This window comes from Sminthopsis crassicaudata, chromosome 6, assembly GCF_048593235.1.
Source record: "Sminthopsis crassicaudata isolate SCR6 chromosome 6, ASM4859323v1, whole genome shotgun sequence".
Lineage (NCBI taxonomy): Eukaryota > Metazoa > Chordata > Mammalia > Dasyuromorphia > Dasyuridae > Sminthopsis > Sminthopsis crassicaudata.
The window spans coordinates 34,500,078-34,527,501 of NC_133622.1; the positions used below are offsets into that span (position 1 = coordinate 34,500,078).

The 27,424-nt window shown below is 32.8% G+C and overlaps 1 long non-coding RNA gene across 2 annotated transcripts in view; it reads right to left on the reverse strand.

Annotated features, from left to right (window-relative positions):
- Positions 1-24,950: 24,950 nt before the first annotated feature.
- LOC141546919 (uncharacterized) overlaps positions 24,951-27,424 on the reverse strand; it is a 79,512-nt gene continuing 77,038 nt past the window's right edge. For both annotated transcript variants that reach the window (XR_012483462.1, XR_012483463.1), the window contains 2 exons: positions 26,374-26,463; positions 24,951-25,844 (listed from right to left, as the gene is read on the reverse strand). This is a non-coding gene — a long non-coding RNA (uncharacterized LOC141546919). The remainder of the gene's footprint in view (positions 25,845-26,373; positions 26,464-27,424) is intronic.

The window sequence follows — 27,424 nt, forward strand, 5'->3', positions numbered from 1 at the left end:
TAGTCATTTATTCATCACTTACTATGTTCTAGGAATAGTGCTAGCACTAAATGGTCCATGCTTTCAAGAAACTCCCATTATAATGGTCAAGATAACATGTAAACAACGAGGTACCATATATATTTAATGTAAATGAAAGATAATCTCAGAGGAAAGGCATGATGTTGGAGGTAGCAGTGAGAATTTGAGCTGAGTCTTATAAGGAGCCAGGGAACAGAGAAGGTATAAATGAGAATGAAGGCCATTTCAGGTATCAGGAAAGGATACTCGGTGAAAAAAGGACACATACTATGGAGTTTTATATGTTAGGAACAATGACCAGACCACGGCTGATATATCATAGCGGGAGTAGAAGGGAAAGAAGACTGAAAAATTCATAAGGAACCAGGATATGAAAGATTTTAAATGTAAAACAGAGGATTTTACACTTGAATCTTGAGGTAATAGGGAACTGTTGAGGTTATTGAGTTGTGGAGAGTATGATGTGGTAAAAGGAGGGAGACCATATAGTCAGAGGAAGCTTGAGGAAGATCACTGACAAATAAGTGGAAAATAGATTGGAATGAGGATAGATAAATTAGATAGACAAACCTGAAGACTATTTCAATAGTCCAGAAATGAAGTGAGGAAGGCCTATATTAGGGTTGTGGCAGTGGAATTCAGAAGGAATTAAATAAAAGAGATATTTTTTAAAGTATAAATAATATTTGACAACATATTAGATATGGGAGAAGTAAGAAAGTATGAAAAATTAAGGTTGATACTAGGACTGGGTACCTGAGTGGTCGTTTACACTTGGAGAATTTGGAAGAGGGGATAGTTTTAGGGGAAAAACTTGTTGATCTTGAGATGCTGATGGAACATCCAATTCAAGGGGGAAAAAAAGGTAGTTAATATGGAGCTTGAATTTAGAAGGGACATTAAGGAGGGGTATTTAGACTTGTAAATCATCTGAATAGAATGATAATAAAAGCCAAGCAAGCTGATAAGATCACCAACTGAAATAGGATAGAAAAAAAAAGAAGGCTAAGCATAGCACTTTGGGGAGGAGACAGAGACACTATTATTTTGTATGAAGAAAATAAAGATCATTCAACAATGAAAGCTGAGAGAGTAAGCAAAGAGGAAAACTAGTTGAAAGTAGTATCCTGAAAACTTAAGAGTAAGAGTATCCAATATGAGTCAATGATGAACAGTGTTAAATGTGGTAGGCAAGCCAAGAATGTTTGAAAAAAGGCCATTAGGCTGATAATTAAGAGATAATTGATAATGTGAGAGAATTGGCTCAGTTGAAAGATCAATTTCTTTGTACCACTGTAACTCAGCAACTTTTCTTTCTTACTCAATCTATCATTTTTACCTGCTATCTATAACACTCTTAATTAATTTCATGATATTATAGCTGGCTAAATTATCTAACCTGTTAACAACTTTTTGGATCCTAATTTTGTTGCCCAACTATTAGTTATACTTCTGTTAGCTATATTAGATTTATAAATTTCTTTATAAATTCAATAAACATGCTATCTATATCTTCATGCAAATAATCAAGAAAAAATGTTGAATGGAACATAGCCAGCAGATGTGTCTCTGAGGGATTATACTCAATTTTGCTTGCTATCTGATTCTTTGTCCTCTAGAACATCATATTCCAAGCCTTCTAATAATTTAATGGAAAGGCTACTAAATTTTTTATTATCCTGACATGACTTTATTGCACTGGGATTTTTTTTTTTTTTTTGCGAACTACTTGCAATATTTTCTCCTTGATCTGGGAGCTCTAGAATTTGGCTTCCTAAGAATTTTCATTCTGGGATATCTTTCAGGAGGTGATCAATAAATTCTTTCAGTTTCTATTTTACCTGCTTGTTCTAGATGATCAGAAAAGTTTTCCTTGATAATTTATTATAAACTGATATCTGGGCTCATTTTTTTTATTGTGGCTTTCAAGTAATACAATGATTCTTGAATTTTCTCTTCTGGATCTATTTTTTAGGTCAATTTTTTTTTCAATGAGGTATTTCACATTATCTAATTTTTTATTTCTTTGTTTTTGTTTTGTTCTTTATCAGTTTCTCTAAAGTCATTAGCTTCATTTTGTTCAATTCTATTTCTTAGGGAATTATGTTTTGAGTTTTTGTACTTCCTTTCCATTTTGCCAATTCTACTTTGTGTTTTTTTGTTTTGTTTTGTTTTGTTTTGTTTTGTTTTTTCCTTAAGTTTATTTTTTGACTTTTTTTTAAGCTTTTTTCCACATTGACTATTTATACATCTTTTACCATTTGGTCTAGTCTGTTTTTAAGGTTTTCATCTTCGTTTTCACATACCATACTTTACTTGATTTTTGAAATTCTTTTTGAACTATTCCATGCCTTGAGACGAATTCATATTCATCTTGGAAGCTTTTGATGTAGGAGGTTTGATTTTGTTATTTTCTTCTGAATGTGTATTTTGATCTTTCTTATCACTATAATAACTTTCTATGTTTTTTCTCTATCAATTGCCTATTTCCACAGATTATTTCTTGACTTTTAAATCTTTGTTAAAATGAGGCTCTGTTTCCAGGGTGGCAGGCACATTGTCCCAAGATTCACGGGGTTTTATGAAGCTATTTTCAGATACTTCTTCAGACCTATAAGTTTTCAGTTCTTCCAAGATAACTTGATCTAAGGAGAGGTGTGTTTACTACTCTTCTGGTCTGTGATCTGCTCTATGAGAGACCAAAAGCACTCTCTTTTGCCCTGGAACTGGGGGTGGGGGTCCCTGCTGTACTGGAGTCAAAAGCTCTGGTGTGCTAGTGCTACTCTCAACCCTGGAATTGCAATCCTGATCAGACTGTGAATAGAGCAAGAGAAACTTGCCTTAGTGCTAGTAAGAAGACCCGTGTAATCTTCTTCCTGAACAGTTGTTCAGCCCTCTTTCTGTCTATAGACTGAGAGCTCCTGAAGCAGCAGCAGCTGCTGCAGTCCCAGTGGTTCTCAAGCCCATTTCTGGTTTGCTGGACTGAGTCCGTGCTAGATTCTGTTCCACTCTTATTTACACATCACAGATCTTTCCTACTGACTTTCTAAGTTGTCCCTGGTTAGAAAGTCATTTTATCCCATCCTTCTATGGGTTCTGCTGCTTTAAGAATTGTTTTATGATGTTACCAAAGCCAGAGGGGTTTGGGAGAGAGCTTAGATGATTTACTAGCTTTTCTCTACCATCTTTACTGTGTCCTGCAAGTCATCTCTTTTCTAGACTAAAAATCTTCTATGATATATACCCTTCTCTTTTATGCCCTCAGAAAATTACATGATTCTTTATACATCTAGAGGTGGGAGGAAATTCAGTGGTCATCTCGTTTTCTCCCCATCTTTCCCATTTTATGTCGGGAAACTAAGTTTGAGGGAGGCTAAGTGTTTCATCTAAGGTAATACAGGTTGTAAGAAATTTAGGTGGAACTTGAACAGGGAGTAATCCAGAGCCAATGTTATCACTACACTACCATCTGGATTTCTGAGGTTCTTCCTGAGTTATGATACCCAGATTGATAGCAATATAAAGTGTCTAGAGCAGGGCAGAATATGGAGGGAGTAGATCACCTATATTCTGGGAAGCTATATCTCACTTAATGCAGACTACACATATATTCGCTTTGGGGGGAGGCAGGGTACTGCTGCTAAATCCCACAGCTGGATCATGACTAACTTGAAGTCTACTCAAACTGCCAAATCTTTTTTAGACAAACTGCTGTCTAATCATATTCCAAGAAAGCTTTTGGCACTGGTCTATGCTACAGGCTACATGAAAATGCTGGAAAGTAACTCAGTATTCTGTGACTAAAGGTTCCCTTTCATCCTTTCCTCTCTCTTTCTTTCATGTACTTGCCCTTCCTGTTCTCTCCTTTCTCTTTCCTTTCTTTTTCTTTTGCTGAAAGCTAATTTTAAAAAGTTCACAATCTTGAAACTATATGAATCATATGAATATAGACTATAAGGTATGAAAGGGAAAGTATTTTAGAGATTATATCAACCCTTCATTTTTTATTTTATTTTATTTTATTTTATTTTTTTTTTTTACAAATGATGAAACTAAACCCTCAAAACATTTTGGGCCTTGTCCAAAGTCATAACAATTTAGCTGGAGAGTCCAAATTAAAATGCACATCTTCTGATTTTCATTCCCTGGACATTTCTACCCTGAAAGAATGAATAAAGACATCTTTTTAAAGTGTTTTCTATATACCAAGGACCTTGAACATAGAAAAACATTTTTGGAATATAAATGTAAACAAGTAAAATAGTTCACACAGCAAGCAGCTTATATTCTAATAAGAGAACATGGGAAAATACTATTTAAAGGGAAGCTAAAAATGGGAACAAGAAAGAAAGATATGAACTAGGCAGCATGGGTCTGCAGTAGATATGGAGTCACTTGATTCTGGACAAGATAAGGTGAAAAGATCCAATTGACAGAACTTATATATCTTGTGGTCTTCCTCTTCTAGATGTAACAACAATGGCTAGAATGGAGTATTAGCCAAAGTAAGTCACTTAGGTCAATCAAAATTTGAAAAACTGTATAATTAAAATGATGTTAAAATCTGTAAACTACTTTCATTTTTTGCCTTTATAGTTCTAAATCAGTACTTTTTAATCAATGTTATATATATAAAGAACCCATCACCATTATTAGTACTATCATCATCATCATCATCAACAAGGGCTATTTATTCACCATTCTTATTATCCTTCATACTACAAATCTTATCAATTATCAGGTCTTTTGATTCTTCCTTTACAACATTTTTGATATCCATACTTTTTTATTACAATGATGTCATAATTGGTAATTCATCCTTTACCTAGTTGCCGTAGAGTTTTTCTTAAACATGAATCTTATCTATTCATTCCTTTGCTTAATAAACTTCAGTGGCTCCTTAGTATTTCTAGAATCAAACACACTCACACCTCTGTTTGGCATTTAAAGGTTTTCACACTTTGGCTCTTATATATATACATATATATATATATATATATATATATATATATATATATATATATATATATAGATATATATATATATATATATATATATATATATATATATATATATAGATATATATAGATATATATAGATATATAGATATATATAGATATATATAGATATATAGATATAGATATATATATATCTATATCTATATATCTATATATATCTATATATATCTATATATCTATATATATCTATATATATCTATATATATATATGCTAGCCATCTTATCCATTGGTCTCTTTCAAGAAAGGATTCTATTCTATAATTTCATCAAACTGGTGTTCTTACTGCTATTCACACACAACATGATGTTTGGAATGGAAAAATAGTCTCAATTTTCTTTCAAAGCTCAAATTAAATGTTCTCTCCTATATGAGAGGCTTTTCTTATCTACCAGAGACTCTTTACCAAAATTACTTAAAATTCATTGTGTTATTATTTACTTTGCCTATGATAATAATTGTATATGATGTCTTCCCTTAAATAGTACAGTGTAAAGTATTTCTGGACAGGGAAAGTTTAATTTTAACTTTGTATTCCTGGGACCTAGCATGCAGTTAAGATTTAAAATGCTCATTGGTTGATTCAGCTTCATCTCCATAACCAGGCTGAGGAACTTTTAGCTATTGTTTTGATAGACTTCTTTGATTAAGAGCATTTGTGGCAAGGATTCATAATAACAAAGATTGTTCTACTTCCAATTCATTATAATAATATAACCTGCTTGATAATCAATCCTTTGATTAGGAGAGAAAATGGAATTTTTTTCAATTGAAAAATGTCTGATTTTTTGTAATGTATTAACACTAGAAATTGAGGGCATTCTAATTTTAGATATATTGTTCCCAAGATTATAACTAAAAAGATAAATAAAAAAAAAAAAACATGTATTGCCTCATTTGCATCTCTTCTGGAGGTGCATTTCTTGGTCCTTTCTTGCCCAGAGAAAGCATAACATCCAAATTCACTCAAATCTAAAGATGTTTTTGAGAAGAGATTGTGGGTTTGAATGTGCTGCAAAAGATCACAAGTGTTCAAGAGATCATGCATCAAGCAAGCATATAGACAAGATCTCCTGAATCTCCTCACTTATATGTGATAGATGATGTTGGGCAGATTCAGGGGAACTGAATGGGAAGGAAAGTTAAGGGCACTCAGTCATTAGGTGGTATAGTCTGTGACTGCTCTCTTCCCTTATTACCCACAGGGAAAATGTAATTAGGAAAGTTGCTAACCTTATTTAAAAGGATTATATGAAATTTTTAAAGTTAATAGTTGGCTTATCTTTTATTCCTAAGCCTTGTTGTATCTGTATAAGCCAGTTATTGGGTTCACAAGAAGTGATAGGAAACTTCTCAGACAAATAAAGGTTTCCCTGATGGTGAATGGATTGGGGAAGCAGGGAAAATTGATGACAAACAAAGATCTGAGGTAAAATTCAACCAACGTTAATAAGTATCTACCATGTACATTTACTGTATAATAAGGAATTAGAGAAATTTGATAGGAAACATTAAGAATCCAAACACGAGGCTTACCCTCTCTTTCCCCTCCTTCACTGAAGATAATGAGAACAGAAGAATCCCATGCCTTCTTGTCATCTTTAACTCCCTTTATATTTCTTGAAGACATTTATGTTCCTAGGAGACATTTTTTTTCTTCATGTTATATTGAAATGTATATAGTTTCTTATAGAAATATTTTCCAATTGCTCCAATGTATTAACTTTTTAACTCTCTGTTGACATCTGTATTTGTTTTTCAAAGAATTTATTTAACTTTCAAAATGTTCACCCCAGAAAACATTTATAGTTTCCATCATTGTGCAAAGAAAGGGAAAGTATAATTCATCAATTATCTAAGATTAATACTGCTAATTATTATTCATTATTTTTGTCATCATATTTACATTATTATATTCATATTTGTTATATTTTAATATTATATTTATTTTTATGATATTTATTTATCATCATATTTATATTATTTATTTATCATATGTATATGTAATTTATATATATATTTATTTATTATTTATCATGTTTGTATTATTATACTAATTTTTATATTGTTTTCTTGGTTCTGCTTCCTCCATGCTGCATCCCTTTAAAAATTCTGTCAAATTGCATTCTAATTTAACTTATAGTTCTTTTGGAAGTGAATATCCTTTTCCAAGAAGTTTGTTTTATAGAACACTTTGCTTGGTATAATGGATAAGATATTGTCTCTTTAATTAGAGGACCTGGATTTAAGTTTCAACTTTGGTGCTAATTTATGTGACCTTAAGGAAGCCAATAATATTCCCTTGAGCTTCCATTTTCTCTGCTATAAAATGAAGGAGCTGAATTAAATGGCCTCTAAGACCCCTTCTAGATCTAGACCCATGATTCAGTATTCACTATATTAATTTATTTCTGATTCCATTTTACCTGCTCTAGTTTACTGGTCTTCTTTTAAAAATTTTGAGGAGTATCAAAAATTCTGATAATCACTATTTTAAAATAGTTTAAAATTTAATAATGCTATGACCCCTTTAGTTTTTTCCATTATTTTTCTTGACATTTCAGACATTTTGTTCCTTGAATACATTTTATTATTAATTTGTATTAATTGAAGTACCCTTTGGTAGTTTTATTAGAATAGAATTAATTTGCGAATTGAGTTCGGTTTTTTATATTGTCAAAATTTAACTATAAGTTATGAATCTTTATCCAATGGTTTAACCTTTTTTATGTAAAGCATGTTTTTTGTAGTTGTATGTATATAGGTTCTGAATGTTTTGTGGTATGTTGATTCATAGTTTAAAAAATTCATTTTTAGACATTTTAACTATTCCTTTCCTTTTTTTATTATTACTATATAAAATGCTGAATTTTTAAAAAAGTAGGTTTATATTCAATTACTTTATGTAGGCAATTTTATTAGCTTTTTCATTGATTTTCTGTGTTTCTTTTTTTTTTCTTAAGGAATTAATCATATCACCCACAGATAGGGTTTTGCTTTGCTTTTGCCTTATAGCTTTAATTTATAACTAACTTTTCTAGGTCTACAGTGTTTGTAAGCATATTTAGCTTATATGAACTTAACTCTACCTGTTCAAAGAGCATTTTATATAGTCCAGATGATATTACTTAACATTTTACTAAAGAGTATATAGCTAAGGATGAACAAAAGATGGGAGATATAAATCTTCTGTTTTCTTGGTTAGTCTCAGTTGCCATGCTCATGATTTGGGTTTGTTGAATGTGATTCTAAAATCTTTTCATCATAATCATTGATAGTCCATTCATTGTACTTAAGTGGATAGAGGTAATAAAGGGGTCAGGTTTAACTGACCTTCCTAGCAGTCTTAGCCAACTAACAGCCCTATCTATTTAACTTACTCAAGACTGTACTTGCTTCAGAGTGAAGAAGAAAAGATAACTATGTGTTAATATAATCATATCCCACTATAATTACACAGCTATTTGTACTACATTTTAAATTACTTTTTCTTGTATTAATCAGTCTGCCTCACGACTAAATCTTCCTGTTTTTGTTTTATTCTATTTGAGTAGATGTTCTGGTTTCTCCTACCATTTTGACCAAAAATTTAGCTGGGTATTGTGAGAAATAAAACTTACATTAAATTGTCTCCATGGTAACTATATGAGATCCATCTGCTCTCTGATATAGTCTTCTTTTAAAGAGACCCATGACCATGTCTAGACACAAGTATTTAAAAATCTTATATTGGACTTTATAGTTATTTAAGAGATTTTCAGGGAAAATGTGGTTTTTGCATAACACATTGCCTTAACAATTCAATCCTGCATGAGATATACGTACAATTTGTATTAGATAGTAATAGGGAGAGAATGCATCTTTGCTTTATCTCTATACTTGCTAGAAAAGCTTCCAGTGTCTTTCTGTTGCAGTTAATACAAGTTTTGAGATTGAGAGGCATAATTTTGATAAGGTAGGATGTGTGTGTGTGTGTATCTGTGTGAGTCTGTGGTGTATGCGTGCATATGTGTATGTCCATATATTATTCTACATAGGTTTTCCAAAAGACTTGTATTGGAGGTATAGATAAATACGATTTGAGAGTTGGAACATTCTCCGAGGAAAGGAAAGTAAATAGCAACAAAAACTGGGTGGATAGGAAGCAAATCCTAATACTACTCAGACTAGCATTCTTTTTCTAGGTTTTTAGGGAATATCAGACAAAAGTTATATCTGTCTCTCCATGATCCCTAAATATTGCTGGCAATATTTAGGACAAGGAATGTAATTGATTCAAAGCAAATCCCTTTCTTAAAATTTAAAATGGGGAGGGTTAACACCAGGATTACACTGGAAAACATAATCTTTTCCTACTCTGTTATTTAATTTTTAAAAATTTTTATTTATTTATTTATTTATTTTTCTGAGGCTGGGGTTAAGTGACTTGCCCAGGGTCACACAGCTAGGAAGTGTTAAGTTCCTGAGACCAGATTTGAACTCCGGTTCTCCTGAATTCAAGGCTGGTGCTCTATCCACTGCGCCATCTAGCTGCCCCCCTACTCTGTTAGTGACACAAAAGAGTATATAATAACAAAGAGTTAGTACATCACCCATTTATCTGAACAAATGAAAAAGAATTTGGAGTTCTACACATTAGAATATATCAGGAAACACAAGAAATATTTAAATGTTAATGAAATGAGATTTCAGTTCAATCAAGTTCATTCAAGGGAACAGGGTAAAGTAAGCAGAACCACAAAAATATTCACAATAACTACACATTAATATAAATGACAATTACAAAGCAATAAAAATAAATGATACAAAATTGGAAGAAAAACATTGTCTCAAAGAAGATATATATATATATATATATACATATATGCATATATACATATATATCACTCATCTGATTTCTTTGCAGATGTAGGAGGTCAACGGATGTGATAAAAGGTATGTATTTTCAATAAATTGATTGATTTTGATAATTTCTTTCTTCTCATTATTATCTTTTATAAATATTCTTTCTATGAAATGACTCTTTATGAGAGGACAATATTTGGAGAAATTCTAGTGACACAGAAAAGATATTTTTATCATCTCTTTGGGATATACACCTAGTAGATAGACTGCTGGATTAAAGGGTGTGCACAGTTGGATAGCACCTTGGGTATAGTTCCGTACTATGCTCCAGAATGGTTGGATCAGTTCTCAACTCCACCAATAATGTATTAGTGTCCCAGTTTTCCCACATCCTCTTCAACATTTATAATCATCTTTTCTTGTCATCTTGGTCAATCTGAGAGGTGTGTAGTGGTACCTCAGAGTTGTTTAATTTGCATTTCCCTGATCAATAGTGATTTAGAGCATTTTTCATATTACTAGAAATGAGACCTTTATCAGAACACTTAGGTGTATTTTTCTAATTTTGTCTGCATTGGTTTTGTTTCTACAAAACCTTTTAAACTTAATATAATCCAAATTATTCTTTTGCATTTCATAATATACTTAGTTCTTCATTGGCCACAAATTCCTTTCTTCTCCACAGATCTGAGAGGCAAACTATCCTTTGTTTTTCTAAATTGCTTATAGTATCATTCTTTATGTATAAATCTTGAACCCATTTCAACCTTATCTTAGTACAGTGTGTTAAATGTTAGTCAGTGCCTAGTTCCTGCCAAACTATTTTCCAATTTTCCCAGAAATTTTTGATAGTGAGTTCTTGTCCCAGAATTTTGGATCTTTGCATTTATCAAACACTAGATAACTATAATCATTGACTATTGTGTTTTGTGAATCTAACTAATTCTGTTGAATTACTCTATTTCTTAGCCAGTACCAAATAGTTTTGATGAACATTGCTTTATAATATAGTTTTAAATCTGATACCTTCATTCACACTTTTTTCATTAATTTTTTTTTTTGAAATTCTTGACCATTTGTTCTTCTAATGAACTTTGTTATTATTTTTTTTCTAGCTTTGTAAAATAATTTCTTGGCATTTTGTTTGGCATAGCACTGATTAAGTAGATTAATTTAAGTAGAATTGTCCTTTTATTATATTGGCTCAGATTACCCATGAACACTTGATATGATTCCATTTGCTTAGATCTGATTTTCTTTGTGTGGAAAGTGTTTTGTAATTGTGTTCAGATAGGTCCTGACTATATTGGCAGGTAAACTCCCAAGTATTTTATATTATTCACAATGATTTTTAAATGGAATTTCTCTTTGTATCTCTTGCTGCTAGACTTTGTTGGTAACATATAGAAATGCTGATGATTTATGTAGATTTATTTTATATCCTGAAACTTAGAAAAAGTTATTAATTGTTTCTAGTAGGTTTTTAGTTGATTCTTTTAGTATGCCATCATATCATTTGCAAAGAACGATAATTTTGTTTCCTTATTACCTATTTTAATTCTTTTAATTTTTTCTTCTCTTATTGCTAAAGCTAACATTTCTAATACAATATTGAATAGTAATGGTAACAGTGGGCAACCTGATTTCACTTCTGATGTTATTGGAAATGGTTCTAGTTTATCTCTATTGCATAAGATGCTTAATGATGGATCAATAGTGATTTAGAGCAATGGACCTGCATATACATCCAAACATTTTACACACTTTTGTGCACAGTATAAGATTTTACATACCACGGGCATACCCTTTAATCCTCAAGGGCAGGCAATAGTAGAGAGAAGAAACAGAGATATTAAGACACTCCTCCAAAAACAAAAGAAAGGGGGAGCCACAGGTAGCCCTAGGGAACTTCTAAATTTAGTTCTCTATACCATTAATTTTCTAATTTTTGACAAAGATGCACTGGCTCCAGCAGACAGGTTTTATAACCCACCAGAAGGGCAGTGTCCAGTGAGAGCATCTCCACTGTCCTTAGATAATCGCCAGGTGATGTGGAGAGATCCAGAAAGTGGTGAATGGAAGGGACCAGATAGGTTAACTGCCTGGGGGAGAGGGTTTGCTTGTATTTCTTCAGCAGGAGAAGGAATCAGATGGGTGCCAACGAGTCATATTCGCCTTGTCCATCAGAGAGAGACAGAAAAAGAGAAAGACCTCAAAATAAAGGAGAAGATCTAAGAAACATCTGACACTGAAAGAGCATGAATAATAAGAAGACTGTTAAAGAACTTTAAAAACTAGCAGGAATCATTGGACTTCCTCACACAAGATGAGACTAATGGACAATGGACTTATGGACATTTATAAATTTTCAATTTATGATTATGTTATATACTTCTAGCATGTGTTATGTTACTATGTTACTATATGCTTATGTAATTTATGTAATTATCTGTAATACTTCCCATATTGATGGATTTATGTTTCAAGGTCATTTATGTAATTATCTGTAATACTTCCCATATTGATGGATTTATGTTTCAAGGTCATGACTGTCCTATGTTCTAAATCAAAAGAAAGGGGGAGATGTTAGGATTACTAAGTGAGAACTCAGGTTTTCTGGACAATTACAAGGTGAGAACTCAGGTTGACTTGATAGAGGGGGCAAGCTCATTGGCTGGGGTGGCTCTTCCCAGAAGCCCTTGCATTATCCCATGCCCATTCTCTGGGAGGATAAAAGAGATAGCACTGGGCCCAGAGAGCAGATCGGCCTGGAGAAGGATAAGAGCTGGAGGAGATTCAGAGCCAGGATTCAAGAGAAAGACTCTGCATTGCATCAGGCTTGACGGGGCTCTCTGCAGGAAGGGAAGTCACTTCTAAGGACAAGAGTTAACAGCAACTACCTGGAGACAACGGTTCACTACAGGAAGAAGAATCTGTCTGAGAGATTTGAGTAGACACAGCAGATCTCTTCCCAGAGAGCGATCCAGCAGCTTCTAGAGACGACAGCTTGCTACAACTAGAAATGATTTGAATTTCTTCATCTGAAAATTGTCTATTCATACCCTTTGACCATATATCAATTAGAGAGTGGCTTCTATTCTTATACATTTATCTAATTTCCTTTTCCTTGATCTGAGATCAGTATTGCTATCTCTGCTTTTTTTTTTTTTTAAACTTTAGCTGAAGCATAATATATTCTGATCCAGCCTTTTACCTTTATTCTGTATGTAGCACTCTGCTTTAAATGTTTTTTTTTTCCCTTTGGTAAACAACATATTGTAGGATTCTGTCTTTAATCCAGTCTGCTATCTGCTTCCATTTTATGGGAGAATTCATACCATTCACATTCACAATTAAAATTACTACCTCTATATTTCTCACCATCTTATTTTCCCCAAGTTATTTTTTTATCTTTGCTTTCCCCCCTTTCCTCTTCACCAATGTTTTGCTTTTGACCATTACCTCTTCTAATCAGTCCTCTCCTTTCACACCCTCGGCCCTTTCTTATCCTTTTCCACTTCTACTTCTGTTCTCCATTCTGTGTCTTCCTCTTTCCTTTCCCCTTTCCTCTCTTCCTTCCTTATAATGTGAGACAAATTTCTCTATCAAGATAAATATTTTTTGATATTCATTCTTTGAACAAAATCCAATGAGATTAAAGTTCACACAGTATTCACACTCCTCCCTTCCTTCCCTCAATTGTGATAGATCTTTTTTGCATCTTCATATGATACAATTTACCCTATTTTATCTTCCTTTCCTCTTCTTTCAGTATAATCTCTTTTTCACCCTTATTTCATTTTTATCTCATAACCATAAAGTCAAATTTTATCTACACCCTTTGAGTATACCCCTAACAAAGATATAGCATATCATCTTACCACATAAGGATGTTTTTTCCACTGAGATATTTTATATTTTCTTGTTTTTTTTTTTAATTCTTGAGGGATTTTGTTTGACTAATTCTTGTGTCTCATTGAGTCATTCATTTCCATTTGTTCAATTATAATTTTTAGTAAATTATATTCTCAATTAGATTTTTAAAATTCCTTTTCTACTTGGCCAATTTAATGTTTAAATGAGTTGTTTTGTTCATTGGATTTTTCCCCCATTTCATTATTTGTATTATTTTAGGGAGCTGTTCTCCTTTTACATTTTGCCAATTCTGTTTTTGAATGAATTGTTCTCTTTTTTATTTTGCCAAATGTATTTTAAGGAGTTGTATTCTTTTCCCATTTTATCAAATCTATTTTTTATTAAAGCTTTTCATTTTTCAAAACATATGCATGGACAATTCTTCAGCATTAGCCCTTGAAAAACCTTGTATTCCAATTTTCCCTCCTTTCTGCCACACTCTCCTGTGGATGGCAGTAGTCCGATATATGTTAACCAACTTGATATTTCTCCATATAGCTGTTACTATGTACCAATATGTTAGAAATATATGTTAAATATAAAGTATGCATGCATGTTTATACAATCATTGTGCTCAACAAGAAAAATCAAATCAAACCAGTAAAGAAAGAAGCAAAATGCAAGAAACAACAAAAAGCGTAATCAAATCTATTTTTAAGAAGTTTCCTTCGGATAATTTCTGTTTCATTTCCCAAACTATCCTGCAAAGCTCTCATTTTGTTTCCTTCTAACTCTCTTTTTTTGAGATCCTTTTTGAATTCTTCCAAGAGAGCCTTTTGAATTAGAGACAAAATCAAAAGCCCTTTGAGGCTTTGTGTGGAGATGTTTTGCTTTTACTGTCCTTAAGGTTTGAGATCTGTTCATTCATATATCCATAAAGAATTCTTTTTGCTTTTTTGCTCATTTTAAAAGGTTGTGGTCTGCTCTTAGGGAAAAGGGAAGATTGTCCCAACCTTCTTCTGCAAGTGACAGTAGCTTCATGCTATCCTGGAGCTGGTGTTACAAACTTCCTTTTCATGTTGATGGGCTTGGCCAAGTCTCACTTGAATTGCTGGAGGTCAGGCGCTTGCTATTTGCTTTCTGTATTTGTGTTGGAAGTCTCACAGCTAGTCTACTGATGCACTGGCTTCTACATATCAATATCCCTCAATAGAATTGATCTGTATAAATCTTTGTTTTATTCACCCCTGCTTTTTATATCAAAATCACATTTATCTTATAAAAGTAGTTGGTAGGGTACCTTTTATTTTTTCTAATGTAGGCATTAATAGTTCCTTGAGTGTTAGAAACAAATTCTAAATCCATGTACACCAAAACTTTCTTTTGTTGGAAGTTCTTTTATAGATTGCTGGATATTTTTCCTTTTGAAAAATGGGAAGTATAATCTATGCTTCTTATATTTAGTTTATATTTCTTTTCCCTAAATTCTCACAAATGTATATGATGGTTTTAAGTAATTTTTTAATTCCTCTTTGCTCATACAAGAATATTCATATTAATCCACCTTGTTAATTTAAAAAAATTACCAACTTGATATTTCTCCATATAGCTGTTACTATGTACAATATTTGCCTGGTTCTTTTTACTTCATTTTGCAACAATTAGTATACTATTCTCTAGGTTTTTCTGAAAGCATTCTGCTTGTCATTTCTTATAGCACAGTAGTATTCCATCAAAATCATATACCGCAGCTTGTTCAGTCCATTCCCATTTGATTGGTATCCTCTTAGTTTCCAATTCTCTAACACCAGAAAAGACTGCTATAAAAATTTGTGTGTATGAGTCATATTATCTTTTTAAAAATCTCTTTGGCATATAGATCTAGTAGTCAGGCTTATCAGTCAAAGGATCTAGTTAGTATTATAGCACTTTGAACATAGTTCCAAATTGCTCTCTAGAATTGCTGGATCAGTTCACAACTCCATCAACAATGCATGGATGTCTCAAATTTTCTACATTCCCTCCAACATATTCCATTTAACTTTTCTGTAATATTAGACAATCTGATAGGTGTTGAAATGCTACATTAGGATTCTTTTAATTAATTGTTAATCAATACTGATTTAGAACATTCTAAAATGTTGCTATGGATATCTTTAATTTCTTTGCCTGAAAATTGTCTGTTCATATCCTTTGACCATTTATTGGAGAATGTCTTGTATTCTCATTTTTACTTAATTCTCTGTATATTTGAGACATGAGACCTTTTTTCAAAGAAACTTGGTGTAACTTTTTTTTTTCTCCCTGATTTACTTCTTTTCATTTTTAGGAATGTCTCACATAAAAGATTCATAATTATTTTATAGTGAGTGCTTTATAATTTTGTATTTAGTTATAATTTTAGGAAGAAATGGATTTTATATATCATAAAGTATACATATAAAATGTATAGGATTGCCTGTCATCTAGGGGAGGGAGTAGAGGAAGAAAGGGGAAAATTTGGAAAAATAAATACAAGGGATAATGTTATAAAAAATTACTCATACATATATACTGTCAAAAATTTTTATAATCATAAAATTAAAAGAAAATAATAAAAAATAAAGTATACATATATCACATAATTAGAGCTACAGTTATATAATGTACATTTTTACTTGGAATTTAGGGGGCAAAATTATATCATATGTATGAGTGTGTGTGTGAATAATGTCAGGAAGTTACTGTATATTATTTCTTTGTTCCTAATCTAATTTGGGGTATGGTTTCAAATTCTCCCTGTTCCTTCTTAATTTATCTTTTTAGAAGGTTAAAAAACTTTTTACTAACTTTAATTTGTGGCATCATTTTATGAGAAGTGTTATTTGAATTCTTCATCCCATTGTTTCTCTCTCTAAGTAAATTCTGAAATGTAGATTTCCATTAAAGTTTTATATGCTTATACATTTTTTCCCCTGAAATCTCTGTTTACCTCCTTCAAGATATAAATCTGGGAAATAAAACTTTTGGTTTTTCTTCTGTCCCATAGTTCACATTATAATCAGAAGCAATTCTTGTCCTTCACTGCACTTTTTTGGTTATTTTTCTTTTTCTTTTTTAAGGGAATATGTTTTTTCTATGGATCCTATTCTTTGGATTACAGTTCATGAAAGAGACAGTGTAGTGTGGTGGAATACATGATTTTCTGTAACATATGTTATAATTTTACAATTTATCTTTATATTCATCAGTTTCCTTTTTAAAGAATGTATATATCTCCCTCTATCTTGTGTTATAACAGAATGGCAGGTAGGTAATAGAATGGATAAAGCACCAGCCTTGGAACTTTGATGAAATCTTGCTTCAGACAGTTATTAGCTACATGATCTTGGGGAAGATATTTAACTTCTCTTAGCTTCACTTTCCTCATCTGTAAAATGGGAATAATAGTATCTAACTCACAGGATTTTTGTGAGGATCAAATGAAACAATATATGCTGTGTAAACCCTTTGATCTAGCTGTGCCCCTACTGGGTCTCTATCACAAAGATATCATAAAAAGGGGAAAATATCCACATGGAAATTGAGGGGATGCCCATAAGTTGGGGAATGGTTGAATAAGTTGTGGTATATGAATGTTATGGGATATTATTGTTCTATAAGAAATGATCAAGAGGATGATTTCAAAGAGACCTGGAGAGATTTAAATGCACTGATGCTAAGAGAAGTGAGACAACCAGGAGATCATTGTACCCATCAACAGCAAGATTATATGATGATCAATTCTGATGTATGTGATTCAGACCAGTTCAGGCCAGATCTTGTGATGAAGAGAGCCATTTGCATTCAGAGAGGATTTGGGGAGTGAATATGGATCACAATATAGTCTTTTCATCTGTTATTGTTTGCTTGCTTTTTGTTTTCTTTCTTATTTTTCCCTTTTTGATCTGATTTTTTTTTGTGCAGCATAAATGTGGAAATATGTACAGAAAAATAGCCCATTTAACATACATTGGATTACTTGCTCTCTAGGAGAAGGAGTGAGGGGAAGGAAAAGAGAAAAAGTTTGGAATGCAAGTTTTTGCAAGAGTGAATGTTGAAAATTACATTTGCATAGATTTTGAAAATAATCTTTGCATATGTTCTGAAAATAAAAAAAAGCTATTGTTTAAAAAAGTGTTCTATAAACCTTAAAGTGTTGTATAAATGCTATTATTATCTTCATCATCAATTTCTCTCATCACATTTGGAGTTGAACTTTCCCTTTCTTATGGTGAAAATATTCCTGGGAAGCTTGATCCTTTCTCAGAGAATGGGGTATCCTGGAGTTTCCCCCAATAATGCATGCTGTATTATGGCACCCTGGTTTATGTGAATAACATTGTATAGAGTCATTCTCATTGACTTTTATTCCCAGTGAAATGTTAATATTTTCATATCTATCACATTAGTTGTTGCCCTAGAATGTTGTATTCTGGGAGTTCTGGGAGGTCTAGCTCACTTTACTATCTTCTGTCACATGATACAGACCAAATACTTCTTTTTTTGAACATTATATACCATATTAAACACACACAAAAAAAAAAACAAAAATCTAAATCTAAAACTGAAACAGAAACTTTCTTTCTCTGAATAATTGATATGTAAGTTCATGCCTTTAACCTTTAACTTTACCAAATATATTTCACTGACACTAGGAAATCCCAATAATCCTTTTTATGTTTCCTTTTTATTTATCATGGTTAGATGGTTCCTAGAATTACCTGACTTGAGTTTGTGACATTGTTGTGATCAATGTGTAAGGATTAAACCTTCTTTTGATGATAATAACAAACATCATCCTTTTGGTCAATAAGTACTCTCCATTCCCTTCTGCCACAATCATTCTGAATGAAAATCCTATTTGTCTTGTCACAAGCATTATATGGGTTATTCAGGTGATAACTGTGACTATAAAGATATCCTATTTTGGTATCTGTGGAAACCATCCCCAATAATCCTGAAAACACTACAATATAACCACATTCCCTTTAAATCTTTTATGTAAAATCTTTGAGCTCTGCATTAATTAGCTTAACAGATAAGATAATATGGAAGCTGATGGAATTATTAATTTCCTTATTGCCATATATTTTTTCAGGATTAGTGAATGATTTATAGTGTTCCTAATATTTCTACAGCATTCTGGAGAATTGATTTCCACTGATTCTAGGAAGTTGTCTGGACTCTGTCAAAATTCACAGGAGAAAATCTTTATCAACTAGGCAGGTTTAGGTCACAATTATGGTCAACGAGAGATTTTATCTTTATACTGTGAAGAGAACTGACAGTATCACAAACCAGAGCCAGATCAGACAAAGGACCACTTAAGAACAGACAGTAAAATAGAAATGCAGATATCTCTATATAAATAAATACAGAGATTGATAAAACTTATTCCTCCAGGCTTAGTAATGGGAACTTGAGGAAAATAGGTCCAGAGGGAGAATGTGTATATGTGGGGGATCATTATTAATTAGGATGAGACAGGGGTGTACTGAAGCCAGTTCAAATCAATTGTTTGTGTTAATATTTATACCTTGGAAATTGATGGTAGGCTATTTCTACAGATATTGACATTTTGATACCTATTAAGTAGAAAAAGAATTTTGGTTTACTATAAAATGCTGAAGCACACACTAATATGTCTATATCTAGAAACAACTTTTAAATGGAATTTAGAGATTTGGGGGGAAATAATCGTATTATATAAGTGAGGACTTAGAACTTAACATTGTATAATGATTATTCACTTATATGGGGACAGTTAAAGGTTATTAAAAGACTAATTGGGAAAGATCTTTTATTTACTTAAAACATATAAAAATGTGAATGTGGAAGAACAAAGCTTCAAGGGCACCAAAACAAGAAACAACTATATTGAGAATTTCAGAGTGCTGCAAAGCATGATGGTATGTCACCTAAATGGCATGGGTATATTTGTTAACTAAAAACAAAAAACAAAAAAAAAACCAAACTACTAATAATAAAATATGAAATAATATAAACTCTTGGAAACTAAGGAATACTTTTAAAAGAATTATAGATTTGATAGGAGAAATTTAAGGAGATCTAACATTTTAAGTAAAACATGACTCAGAGCCAGGAGGTTCTCAATTAAGCCACTGAATACAGCAAGAAAAAAAGAAATACATCACTGAAGCAGCAGCAGTAGCAGCAGCAGCAGGGTAAGAAGAAGAACTGGAGAAGAATTGGAGGCAAAGCAGGAGACCTGAAAAGTGTTTAAGCTGGAGGTGGAGTAGTTAAGTTGAGAGATGGCTTTAGATGAGGGATTCCTCATTGGATATGGAGTGAAGGGAACTGATTTACTTCATCTGAAGAGCCAGTGACAGCTATTGCCTATCAACAGCTGGATTTTATGAAAGGTAAAACTTTTTATAAGGGCTTCTTGCCCTTTGCTGCCATAGCTGACTAGGGAAGTGAAAGGAGAAGGGGATTTTTAATGGCTATATGATCATGATGAGCTGGCTTAAAGAGTGAATTATCCTATTTCTGTGTGGTTCATTCTGATTGGACACAGCAGAATCCAGGTGAATTAATAAGAGGATGGTTTGATCTGAATAGATCAGCCATAGTCTCTTTTGTGAGCCTGGAAGTTGTCTAAGTCAAATAGAATTACAATTCACATTTAATGCTAACACTTTTTAAATGCCCTTTAAAGAATGATAGTTAATCGAGAGTGCTTATAAAAGCTATGTTTAAGTAGGGGAAAGAAGAGAATTTCTGTAGATGAGTAGCCATGAAGATCAATACTCAAGCAATAAGCAGAGAAACAGTTTTTTACTGTCCAGATATTCATGAAGGGAATGATAATGTCAAAACCCACAGTCGAAAGGAGTATTTCCCAAACAATACAAATTTCCCTTCCTCATGGCTTTCCTTGCCAGATCCCTATAAGTCTGGGCTCACTACACCACAACTATGGAGTACATTGGTGGGAAAATGTGATATGGGTTTTTATACATTGTTATGTCTATTATTATATTTGTATTGGCTTTAATATTTATTATGTGATATACTTTATTTTGTATTTTATGGTTATGTTTATAATCTAAAAGTGTCTTTTAGTGAATGGCTGATTATATAAATAGGAAACATATTGTATAGACCTCAAGAGCTAGAATTTGAGGGAGGGAAGTTTATTTTCCTTCAACAGGGTAACACCCTATGACTCTAAGAATATTACAATATAGTTGGGTGATATAGATCTCTCACTGAGAATCTGATCTACCAGTTTGAAGACAGGTTGAATGAGCTAGAAATCCATAGAGAAGTGAGATGTTTCAGCTTCCATGTGTGGGACCCCAAATGTGATATTGTGGAGTGATTTATATTCCATTGTGTTCATGGTAGTATTTAGAGCCAACTATAACACACTTGTCTTGTAACATTGGGGAGACAAGGAAATAGATCAGCCATAACATCAATGGTCTTATGTGTCCATCTTATATACATATATAGTGATCTTGTCAATTTACATATAAACACCATGAGAGCATAATGTTTTTTCATAATGCTTGAAACACAACAAATATTTGTTGACTGACATATTGTTTTCATATATGCATTCCAATTAGTTGCCAAATGTTTCTATTTCTATTTCCAGAATACCTCCAGAGTTTAGGCTATGCCTAATATTGTTCAATATTATGTAGCACTAGGTTTCAAGAAGAAAACACCATCAATATTTGCTTGGTACTGTACTATTTAATGATTTAAGTAATGACTTGGATGAAGACAAATATCAAAATCATATTTGTAGATAATGCAAAGAAGAAAATATAGTTAACATATTGGATAACAAAGTCAGTATACAAAAAGCTCTTGAACAGGCTAAACCTTTGAGTTGATCTACCAAGATGAAATTTAACAAGAATTAATATAAAAATTTACACTTGGATTAAAAAAAAAACTGACTTCACAAGTATCAGATTAAGAAGTTCATGGGTAGACAAAAATTGTTTAGTTCTACGTGAAATGATTTAGGTGATTGTTGATTACCCGAAGAATGCCCAGATAATGGAACTCAGAATGGTGAAACACCTTTAGTTCAAGGCAGTAGATTATAACTGAGGGGAGCAGGTATGATTATCTCAGAGAAAAGAAGATTCCATTGAGAACATCATAGAGTTCTCTTCAGGAACTTGAAGAGTAGAGGAGCAATTAATCAAAGAGCAGAATTTGAAGCCATGAGTGTAGAAAGAGTACATTTTTGGTTGGATATCAAGGAAATATTTTTAACAATTTGAGTCATGCAGCAAAATGAACTGTCGTGATAAGTTGGATTCTCTTCTTTGGAGGTCTTCAGGAAGTCGCTGGATAATCACTCATCATCTGTATTATAATGAGCATTCCTTTTCTGCATGAATTTGGCTAGATTTATTGAAATCCCTATCCTTTTCCTAGATTTTATGATTCTTGCATATTACTGCTCACCACTCATGCTATACTGCCATAGATCAGAACTTTATCTCCTTCACCTGAACTATTGTGATTGAGTCTTATTTGGTTCCATTCTTTAAGCTTCTCCACAACCTTAGTTTTTCTCTGTACTTTATCTGTGAATCAAGCAAAGTGATTTTCATGAAATGCAAGTTGCACTCTTCCAAATAAAGATCAGTGGCTCTCTGTTACATAAAATCCTATACAAACTTCTCAATCTTACACTTAAAGCTTTCTATAACCTAGCCTCTTGCTATCATTCTAGCCTTCTTTCAAAATGTTTTATTGATAAACTCTTCAGTACAGTCATCCTGTTGTTACTTACAAAGAATATTCCATTTCTTATCTCTTTGTCTTTGGATTAGTCACTCCCATAATGAGAAGGCTCTCTGTCCTCACCTTAACTTCTTGAAATTCTTACTTCCCTTCAAAAATCACCCCAAGTACCACCTTCAACATGAATTCTTCCTTATCACTCCCATTTTCAAGTGTTCTTTCTTCCCAATTAACATATATATGTATATATGCACATATATTATATATATTATTAATTTTTGGTATACATATATTTTTGTGCAGTCAGCAGATGTCATTGGATATATAAAGTTTGTTTGGTACTCTTTATTTTTGTCTTTCTACCAACAGAAAAAAATGGTAGAACTGATTCTTTTTAAATCATGTCTTTCTTTTCCCACTTTGGTCGTCCAAGGTTATATCTGTCTCTAATCATGTTCTTTCTTTTTCCCACCTGAAGCTATGATTTTGCTGGTCTGGCTATAGCAAAGAGGTCATATTTTAATCTTGATTTAAAGCTGAATCCAATTCTTCTAGATTACTTAGCTTTTTAGGAGTTTATCTAAGACAAAAAATGGTAACAATAATCATAAATCATTTTACATATAGTTTATAGAATTTCTAGTTATAAAAATATCTAATATCCCTCACTCTAACTGCATGGAAGTGACTTGATTACATATAAATTCTCAGTTAAATATAATATTGTCCTCTCCTTGGAATATAAATTTCCTTACAGAAATTTGCAGCCTCTTTCAGTTTTACCTTTAAAAGGGGACTTAGGACAATGTCTAATATAATGACTAATTTAATAACTGATTCTTTTATAAAGAATTCTATTTTTTAGAAAGTGGTATTTAAATTCTTATTATGATGACAGTACAATTTTTTTAAAAAGATATGTAGTTCTTGGAAACTGAATGGATGCCCTTCAGTTGGAAAATGGCTGAATAAATTATGGTTATGAATGTTATGGAATATTATTGTTCTATAAGAAATGCTCAGCAAGATGATTTCAGAAAGACCTGGAGAGACTTATATGAACTGGCGCTAAGTGAAGTGAATAGAATTGAGAGCACTGTACATGACAACAAGAAGATTATACCATGATCAGTGGATGTGACTCTTTTTAACAGCAAGGTGATTCAGGCCAGTTCAAATGGTCTTATGATGGAGATAGCCATTTGTACCCAGAAAGAACACTGTGGGGACTGAGTGTAAATCACAACATAGTATTTTTACCTTTCTTGTTGTTGTTTGTTTGTGTTTTATTTTCTTTCTCATTTTTTCCCTTTTTGTTCTAATTTTTCTTGTGCATCATAATAATTGTGGAAATATGTATAGAAGAGTTGTACATGTTTAACATATATTGGATTACTTGTTGTCTAAGGGAGGGGGAAGGGGGAATGGAAGAAAAAAATTTGGAGCACAAAGTTTTGCAAGGATATATGTTGAAAATTATCTATGCATGTGTTTTGAAAATAAAAAGCTTTATAAAAAAAGATATATTTAATGCCTTCCATAACCTGCTGGTTGTGGGTCTTCTGAGGTATATAAAACAAACCAATAGTTAAAAAACAAGTCACCTGATATTGTCTAATGCATTTTTTATTGCATACCTGATTCAGTTAATTCACCCTCAGAATACATGCATTAAGCAGGAGCCATAGGGAAAGTATTAAGCCCTAAGAGTTAAAAGTATTCTTTTCATTTTTGTTTTTCAAAAAAGTAAATCTTTTTCCCTGGTGTCTGCTTCTATTACAAGACAGCAGACTGCATTGCATTGTTACCCTGAATTACTTGGTCTGCCCCAGCTCATCTTCACAATGAAGGCACCCAGCTAGAACCAGGGGCATATGTTCAATACTGCCCACAGAATTACAACTGGGCCTAGAAGGCAGCAGATATCCACATGAAAAGTAAAGACTTCAATCAATCATCTTATTTTGGCAAATACCCAAATTTATGGTGTTGTGTAAATGCAGCTTAAAAAAGAGCTATGAGATATGGGGTATATATCAAATATTCTTAATGTTAAGCACATAGACAAAGCCAGTATTGGTTGTATTTATCACATTTTACTGTTAGTTTTCCTTCTTAGAGTTCCTGACTGGCACTGTGCAGAGTTGAATACAACATTCAATCATTACTCTAAATTACCTAGGAAGCTAGAAAAAAGTAACTTGGTAAAAAAAACACACACACACACACACACACACAAGCTAGACACAAAAGCAAAGGGCCATATAGAAGAAACAAAATGAAATGCAAAGGCATTAGTTTATATTAGTACAAACTTTATATTAAAGAAATAACCACAATGGTATTTAGAATATAGATGAATCATTTCCTTTATTCATTACATGCTTTCAAAAAAGGAACTGACCATTTTGATCCCAATTCCATTTTAAACAATAAGAATCCTTCATGGTAGATTGGTATTTTTTTCAAGAACACAAACGAGAGAAAGAAGGCAAGTTGGTTAATGGAAATAAGGAAGCCCATTCTGGTTCAGGAGCAATGTCACTTGTGACTGTGCTTCCGATCAGAAGTGAGTTCATTATACTCTCAGTGAGGCAGAAAGGGGAGAAGTGGATGGCCAGAGCAGAGCAGCAGGAAAGAAAAAAAGAAAATCAGCTGGAGGAATTTGGTTATGGATTCAGGGCCTGTTCTCCACCAGTTTTCTGAGACATGAGTAGAAATTGCAGAGTATTGAGCTGCTCGCTCACCCCCACATATTTTGCTATGACTTCTTTTGAGACTGTGAACAGGAATACCAATGTGAGAGACCTGTGTCATTTCTTATCACAGATTCATTTTTTCTCTCACAAACTCATAGCATTCAGGTCCACAGAATGATTACATTTGGGAAACTGAAATTCCTCTAATTACCTTAAGTTTCCTCTGAAAATAGAAGCCTATCTTTTTAAAACCAATATTGTACCACTGCTGCTTTACAGCAGTGAAGCATGAAATACAACATTCTCCAAAGAATTAAAAACAAGTATCACAGAGGGCAGTGTAGTGGTACATTTTGCCAATGAGCGAGCTATAAGATAAAACCAGAGGTCTTGTGAGGCTCAAATAAAATAATATATGTAAGTCACTTGAAAAGCTTAAAGCATTTATAAATGCCCATTGTTGTTGATGATGAAGGTAATAATGACGACGACGACGATGATGATGATGATGATGATGAATTTCTGATCACCAGGCCTCCAATCTGATAATGACTTAATTTCCTGAGCCTTCTCTTTCATTCCTCCTGATCACAAGCAATGTTTATTGAGTAATATAAGTGTGCGCTGGGGGATACTTAACACTCAGGTTCTCTGAAAAAATATGATAGCACTCTTTAAAGTTTTGTTTGTATTATCAACTCTTTCTTAAATCAAAGAGGTCAATAAAATAATTAATTTAATGATAATTTATAGCATCAATAATTTCTGAGGTGGAAATCCTCATAAGTGAAAATTTAACAAGGGGCTTTCATAAAGTCAGGATGGCTCCAGATACCCCTGCATGTAATCAATGAGAATTTTGAAATAACAAGAATGAAATATATCATCAGGAAAACAGTCTGGTGAAAAGAAAATACAATGAATAGGGACAAAAATGGACAGTCAGGGAGTTCTAGGGGTATCCTCAAAAATGTAAGAAAATGAGAGAAGCCTTCATCTCATTGGGTAAATCCTTGTGTTGAAGTGCTATTAGGAGTTGTATAGGATAAGAAGATAATGATGGCTTACAGGGAATATCCCAAAATGATATCACACATATATATATATTTGAATCCTTAGGGACACTCTAAAACTTAATTCATGATTTTATGAAAGTAAATACTCCGAGTGAAGATCTCACCAAAGCCTTATGTTGTTCTTATCCTCATCCATCCTTCCATGTGCTGTTGACTTTAGGATTTGTAATTTGGGGATCCAGTTATAGCAAATTCTGGAAGTACAGATAAAATGTTTTTATTAGGCCATTGGTTTGCTATCCAAGCATTGTTTTTTATTGATAATCTCTCGGTTTTTCCCCTGGTATATATACATTATTTAATCCTGATGCAATTTTTCAAGATTCTGCTTTTATATATATATTTGTGTGACTTCTTAGAGGACCTATCCAGTCATTTTTAATGAATGCCATTTGTGCCATATCATAAAATGACATAAAAGACTTGTAATAGATATATAGTGGATTCCCACTTTTCTTCCCCACTCATTCCTCCCAATGCTAAAGCCCAATTTTTTTTTCCAAAGTTCTGAGAGGGGACAATAAGGATTGTGTAGTAGGGTATGTTTCCTGTACCTGTGTTTGCGTTTATCATCTCTAGATCTTGTTTTCCTCAATTGTAAAAGAGACTGCTTAAGGTTCCTCCCAGCTTTGAATCCTGTGTTCTATGATCTTCATGAAGCAGTTAATTTGTTTTTCAATTGTTGAGGTTACTATTCAACTGAGGTCCCTAAAGGCTTGACTGAGTGTCCAGACTACTACATCAATAATATGTATTGAGAATACCCATCTGTTGTCCTTGATTCTAGCCACAGGATTGCTATTCACAATTTAGCTATGTCTCATTTATCTTGAGCTTTTCTATCTTAATGCTTATTAGCTATTCATTATAAACAATTCACACCTATAAAGCTGGCCCACTCTTTAGCCATCTCATGAATTTCCAGTCATAAAAGACTGACTAATTTTTGTTTCCACCCTGTCCTGACCTAGCTTGCTAGTCAGTGCACTTTCATTCTGAAAGAGTCAAATAGTTGACCAAGCAGTTGTTAGTCTGTTTGGAACATCAATTACCCATTTTGTTAAAGACCAGAGTGTGATTAGTCTTGTGTCTGTTAATGAAAATGTTGCACATTAATGCCAACCATGACATGAATAGTAAGATTGGCATTAGGGA